The sequence below is a fragment of the Oncorhynchus clarkii genome, chromosome 10 (genome assembly GCF_045791955.1).
Source record: "Oncorhynchus clarkii lewisi isolate Uvic-CL-2024 chromosome 10, UVic_Ocla_1.0, whole genome shotgun sequence".
NCBI classification, from domain to species: domain Eukaryota; kingdom Metazoa; phylum Chordata; class Actinopteri; order Salmoniformes; family Salmonidae; genus Oncorhynchus; species Oncorhynchus clarkii.
The window spans coordinates 47,481,045-47,487,506 of record NC_092156.1 but is presented as its reverse complement, the minus strand read 5'-3'; positions in this window follow the sequence as shown (position 1 = coordinate 47,487,506).

Genomic DNA, 6,462 nt, shown 5'->3' with positions numbered 1-6,462 from the left:
GTGTACACCTATTTTGCCGCTGCTATTGTAGGTGCGGCGAAATGCTTCTGTTCCTACTGTAGCTCCAACAGTGCCTAACATTACAAAAAAAAACACGCAAATCCAGGAAAAAAAGGAATTAGGAAATATAGAAATATCAGAACAAGCAAGCAAACAAGCAAACAAGGAATTGTCCGTAGAGCTCCAAGACAGGATTGTGTCGAGGCACAGATCTGGGGAAGGGTACCAAAACATTGAAGATCCCCAAGAACACAGTGGCCTCCATAATTCTTAAATGGAAGAAGTTTGGAACCACCAAGACTCCTCCTAGAGCTGGCCGACCAAACTGAGCAGTTGGGGTAAAAGAGCCTTGGTCAGGGAGGTGAACCAGAACCCGATGGTCACTCTGACGGAGCTCCAGAGTTCCTCTGTGGAGATGGGAGAACCTTCCAGAAGGACAACCATCTCTGCAGCACTCCACCAAGCAGGTCTTTATGGTAAACTCCCACTTGGAGTTTGCCAAAAGGCACATACAGAACTCTCAGACCATGAGAAACAAGATTATCTGGTCTGATGAATCCAAAATATTTGTCCTGAATGCCAAGCGTCAAGTCTGGAGGAACCTGGCACCATCCCTACGGTGAAGCATGGTGGTGGCAGCATCATGCTGTGGGGATGTTTTTCAGCGTCAGGGACTGGGAGACTAGTCAGGATCGAGGGAAAGATTAATGGAGCAAAGTACAGAGAGATCCTTGATGAAAACCTGTTCCAGAGCGCTCAGGACCTCAGACTAGGGCAAAGCTTCACTTTCCAACAGCCAGAGCCCAGACTTGAACGTGATCGAACATCTCTGGAGAGACCTGAAAATAGCTGTGCAGCGATGCTCCCCATCCAACTTGACAGAGCTTGAGAGGATCTGCAGAGAAGAATGGGAGAATCTCCCCAAATACAGGTGTGCCAAGCTTGTAGCGTCATACCCAAGAAGACTCAAGGCTGTAATCGCGGCCGAAGGTGCTTCAACAAAGTCCTGAGGAAAGTGTCTTGAATACTTATGTAAATGTGATATTTCCGTGTTTTATTTGAAATAAATGAGCAAAAATGTCTAAAAACCTGTTTTTGCTTCATCATTATGGGATATTGGGTGTAGATTGCTGCTCTTTAAAGAAAAATAAGGCTGTAAATAAGGCTGTAACATAACAAAATGTGGAAAAAGTCCGAATTCTTTTCGAATGCGCTCTAGGATGAGCCTCGACTAGAATACAGTATATACATAATGACGTGGGTAAAACAGGATGTAAACATTATTAGAATGACCAGTGTTCAATGACGATGTACATGCCTAGGGCAGCAGTCTCTAATGTGCAGGGTAGAGTACCGGGTGGTATCCGGCTAGTAACCGTGTCTGAAGTTCAGAGCAGGGTACTGGCTGGGGCTTGTCTATATATAGGTGGCTGAAATTGATTAAGAGATAAATCTCACTCAATCCCCCGTCTCACTTAGCCTGTAATCGGATTGTGTTGTGTATCAGAGTTGTGTACTAGGGGTCTCCCAGTCAAACTCAAGGGGATTGATCGCCTTTGAGAGATTATGAGGCTTACACTGATATGGAAAACTGTAATAATATACGGTTATTTGGGGTATTATCAACATTAAAATAGTCTGAAACATTTTACTGCAGCATACTGTGTATTATGGTGCATTGTGGGAAACTGTTGTGGGCGAGGAAGGAATTGCTGTATTTAAAATGGTACTGTAATTCCACCTCACAGATACATTACCCTACTGTATCTTTGGAGTGCCCAAAACCTTTTAACCACTAGTGATTGATGCATGTTAATGCTGTTTCTGGCTCATTCATATTATTTGAGGCATGCCTTGTAAGAGGCTATATTAATACTGTACCAATTGAACTTCTAGGTCGTTATAGTACCCAATCAATTTCAAATGTGTAAATCAAATCCAATTTGATTTGCTACATGTGCCAAATATAACAGGTACCTTATCATAAAATGCTTACTTACAAGCCCTTAGCCAACAACGCAGTTTTAAGAAAATAGAGTTAAGAAAATATTTACTAACTAAAAAGTAACAAAATGTTTGTTTTTTTACAGAAAAAAAAAAAAAAAAGGTAACACAATAAAATAACAATAACGAGGCTATATACAGGGGGTACCAGTACCGAGTCAATGTGCAGGGGTACAGGTTAGTCGAGGCTGTAAAGAGGACATATTGGAGTGGCAGCATGTCTTAAACCTTAAATGGTTGAGTCCTTTTGGTCTGTTTTGATCTGTAGTCCTGCCAGGCCTCTAAAAGTGCACGTGATATAAAAACACCAAATATCTATTAATATGCTGTAATGAGCAGCCAACCTGCTTGCACCCTTGTAATTACATTCAAATACTGTGAAATACAAACCCCTCCCCTCAATGAATTTCATTAATTAATTTTGGTTATGGCAGTATTTCCTTTTTTTTTTACAGTATAATACCGTACATTTTACAGTATTGTACTGTGTCTCATTACACAGTACTTGCTTTGATACCATATTTATATGACAGTAGGTGTACTGTAAAATGAAATACATCATTTTACATGCCACTGAGATGCCTGTAAGTTACTGTCAAGTTCACAAAAAAAAACTTTACATTGTAGGCTATGAGGAGCCATGACAGAGAGGCATCAGAGAGGGACCCTATGGGCAGGCACTGCACTCTCTGGCATTGCTTGGAAATCGATTGAGCCGGTGGCAGTGTGTGCTGCCCAGTGAACCACAAAAGCCTTTGTTCAAACACAGACACTAAGGAAATGACTTAGAATTGTACACTTAGAATTTGGAAATAAAGGTCTACAGCCGTTCTTAGCCAGTCTGCTACCAAACTCGTGCTGTAGCATGTGGTCTAAGGCATAAAGCATCTTGGCCTTGTGTATGTTTGAAAATAGAACATTTCAATCTCTGTTTGACATTTTATACCTCAGTCATCTAGATTGACTTCCAGATCGACATGCAGGCAATGGTGTCGCTACCGAAAGTATGAGTACATAGAGCTGAGTGTGTTGGAGGCCTGTCACAGAGGTTGGCAAGCTGATGCAGAGGAACTCCTGTAATCATATTTATGGTTGTTCTGCTGGTTAGGGAACGTGATTGGATCCCTAATCCGAGTTAGATGAGAAGGAAATCCCAGACTTCTAGAAGTCAAATGGTGGCCCAGTGAAGTTGTTATAGATGAGCTCATTAACGATGTACCAATCCTTGTGTGTGTGTGTGTGTGTGTGTGTGTGTGTGTGTGTGTGTGTGTGTGTGTGTGCGTGCGTGCGTGTGTACGCGTGTGTGTGTGTGTGTGTGTGTGCTTGTGTGTGCGTGCATGCGTGCGTGCGTGCATGCGTGTGTGCGTGCGCGTGCACGTGTGTGTGTGTGTGTGTGTGTGTGCGTGTGTGTGTGCTTGTGTGTGTGTGTGTGTGTGTGTAGCATCACATGAAATCAGAAAACAGTAGAGGTGAGGCCATGAGGGAAGTAAACAGGATAATCAGATAATGTAGAAGTAGATCCACCATTAAGAATAGTAACACTAATCAAGGAAGGCAGCTCTGATAAGTGTTTCTTAGAAGTTCCCGAAATAATCAGTAATAATGTCACTATGTTTGAGTTGTATTGGTGACTTGGTACATTATGTGTTAGGGTTAGCATTACCGTTAGGTTTGCATCTGTCTGAGTGGAGTTATTTAAGGCCAGGAGCAAGGTTTTACATCCAATTTGCATTTATAAAATTGTACTGGAATTTAATCTTTCCATCAGCTCGGTCGTGACTTTTTTCATGCGTCAGGTAATTCATCGACTTTAAATAGTGGGATTGAAACGTGGTTAGTGTTAGTGTTTGGGGTTTGGCGAGCTAATCTGAGTGAGAGGCCAGAAGGGACCAGAAGAAGATTATATTGGTTAGATTTAGGATGGTTTTAGGGAGACTATTTCACATAGAACACGTAGACCTCCATGAGTGTTCTGATATGCTCTATAGAACCAACATTTAGGCAAGATACCAGTCAAACGCTGTCTCTTCGCTCCAAGGTCTTATAAGTGGAAGTCCACGAATGTAGGAATGGCTGCAATAATTGCAATAGTTTATTAGTTCAAAAGAACACCACAACGAAAAAATGTTAGTTATCTCACTTTAGTTGATCCAAAGTGACACGGGTTTAGGGAAGAAGTCATAGCCATTCAACAAATATACAGTACCAGTCAAAAGTTTGGACACACATTCAAGAGTTTTTCTTAATTTTTTATTATTTTCTGAATTGTAGAATAATAGTGAAGACATCAAAACGATGAAATAACACCTATGGAATCATGTACAGTGGGGCAAAAAAGTATTTAGTCAGCCACCAATTGTGCAAGTTCTCCCACTTAAAAAGATGAGAGAGGCCTGTAATTTTCAGCAAAGGTACACTTCAACTATGACAGACAAAATGGGAGAAAACAATTCCAGAAAATTACATTGTAGGATTTTAATTAATTTATTTGCAAATTATGGTGGAAAATAAGTATTTGGTCACCTACAAACAAGCAACATTTCTGGCTCTCACAGACCTGTAACTTCTTCTTTAAGGGGCTCCTCTGTCCTCCACTCGTTACCTGTATTAATGGCACCTGTTTGAATTTGTTATCAGTATAAAAGACACCTGTCCACAACCTCAAACAGTCACACTCCAAACTCCACTATGGCCAAGACCAAAGAGCTGTTAAAGGACACCAGAAACTAAATTGTAGACCTGCACCAGGTTGGGAAGACTGAATCTGCAATAGGTAAGCAGCTTGGTTTAAAGAAATTAACTGTGGGAGCAATTATTAGGAAATGGAAGACATACAAGACCTAGTGAATGACCTGCAGAGAGCTGGGACCAAAGTAACAAAGCCTACCATCAGTAACACACTACGCCGCCAGGGACTCAAATCCTGCAGTGCCAGACGTGTCCCCCTGCTTAAGCCAGTACATGTCCAGGCCCGTCTGAAGTTTGCTAGAGAGCATTTGGATGATCCAGAAGAAGATTGGTCATATGAAACCAAAATATAACTTTTTGGTAAAAACTCAACTCGTCGTGTTTGGAGGACAAAGAATGTTGAGTTGCATCCAAAGAACACCATACCTACCGTGAAGCATGGGGGTGTAAACATCATGCTTTGGGGCTGTTTTTCTGCAAAGGGACCAGGACGACTAATCCGTGTAAAGGAAATAATGAATGGGGCCATGTATCGTGAGATTTTGAGTGAAAACCTCCTTCCATCAGCAAGGGCATTGAAGATGAAACATGGCTGGGTCTTTCAGCATGACAATGATCCCAAACACACCGCCCGGGCAACGAAGGAGTGGCTTCGTAAGAAGCATTTCAAGGTCCTGGAGTGGCCTAGCCTAGTCTCCAGATCTCAACCCCATAGAAAAGTTTTGCAGGGAGTTGAAAGTTCGTGTTGCCCAGCAACAGCCCCAAAACATCACTGCTCTAGAGGAGATCTGCATAGAGGAATGGGCCAAAATACCAGCAACAGTGTGTGAAAACCTTGTGAAGACTTACAGAAAACCTTTGACCGCTGTCATTGCCAACAAAGGGTATATAACAAAGTATTGAGATAAACTTTTGTTATTGACCAAATACTTATTTTCCACCATAATTTGCAAATAAATTCATTAAAAATCCTACAATGTGATTTTCTGGATTTTTTTTCTCATTTTGTCTGTCATAGTTGAAGTGTATATATGATGAAAATTACAGGCCTCTCTCATCTTTTTAAGTGGGAGAACTTGCACAATTGGTGGCTGACTAAATACTTTTTTGCCCCACTGTAGTAACCAAAAAAGTTTTAAACAAATCATTATGTTTGAGATTCTTCAAAGTAGCCACCCTTTGCCTTGATGACAGCTTTGCATTCTCTCAACCAGCTTTAGGAGGTAGTCACCTGGAATGCTTTCCAACAGTCATGAAGAGTTCCCACATATGCTGAAAACCTGTTGGCTGCTTTTCCTTCACTCTGCGGTCCAACTCTTCCCAAACCATCTATATTTGGTTGAAGTCAGGTGATTTTGGAGGCCAGGTCATCTGACGCAGCACTCCATCACTTCTCGGTCAAATAGCCCTTACACAAATGAGCACAAACCAGATGGGATGGTGTATCGCTGCAGAATGCTGTGGTAGCCATGCTGGTTAAATGTGCCTTGAATTCTAAATAAATCACAGACAGTGTCACCAGTAAAGCACCCCCACATCATCACACCTCCTCCTCCACACCTCCTCCTCCACCACACATGCAGAGATCATCCGCTCACCTACTCTGCGTCTCACAAAGACACGGCGGTTGGAACCATGATTCACGCAGTCTCCTCTGAACAGTTGATATTGAGATGTGTCTTTTACTTGAACTCTGTGAAGCATTTATTTGGGCTGCAATTTCTGAGGCTGGTAACTCTAATGAACGTATCCTCTGCAGCCGAGGTAACT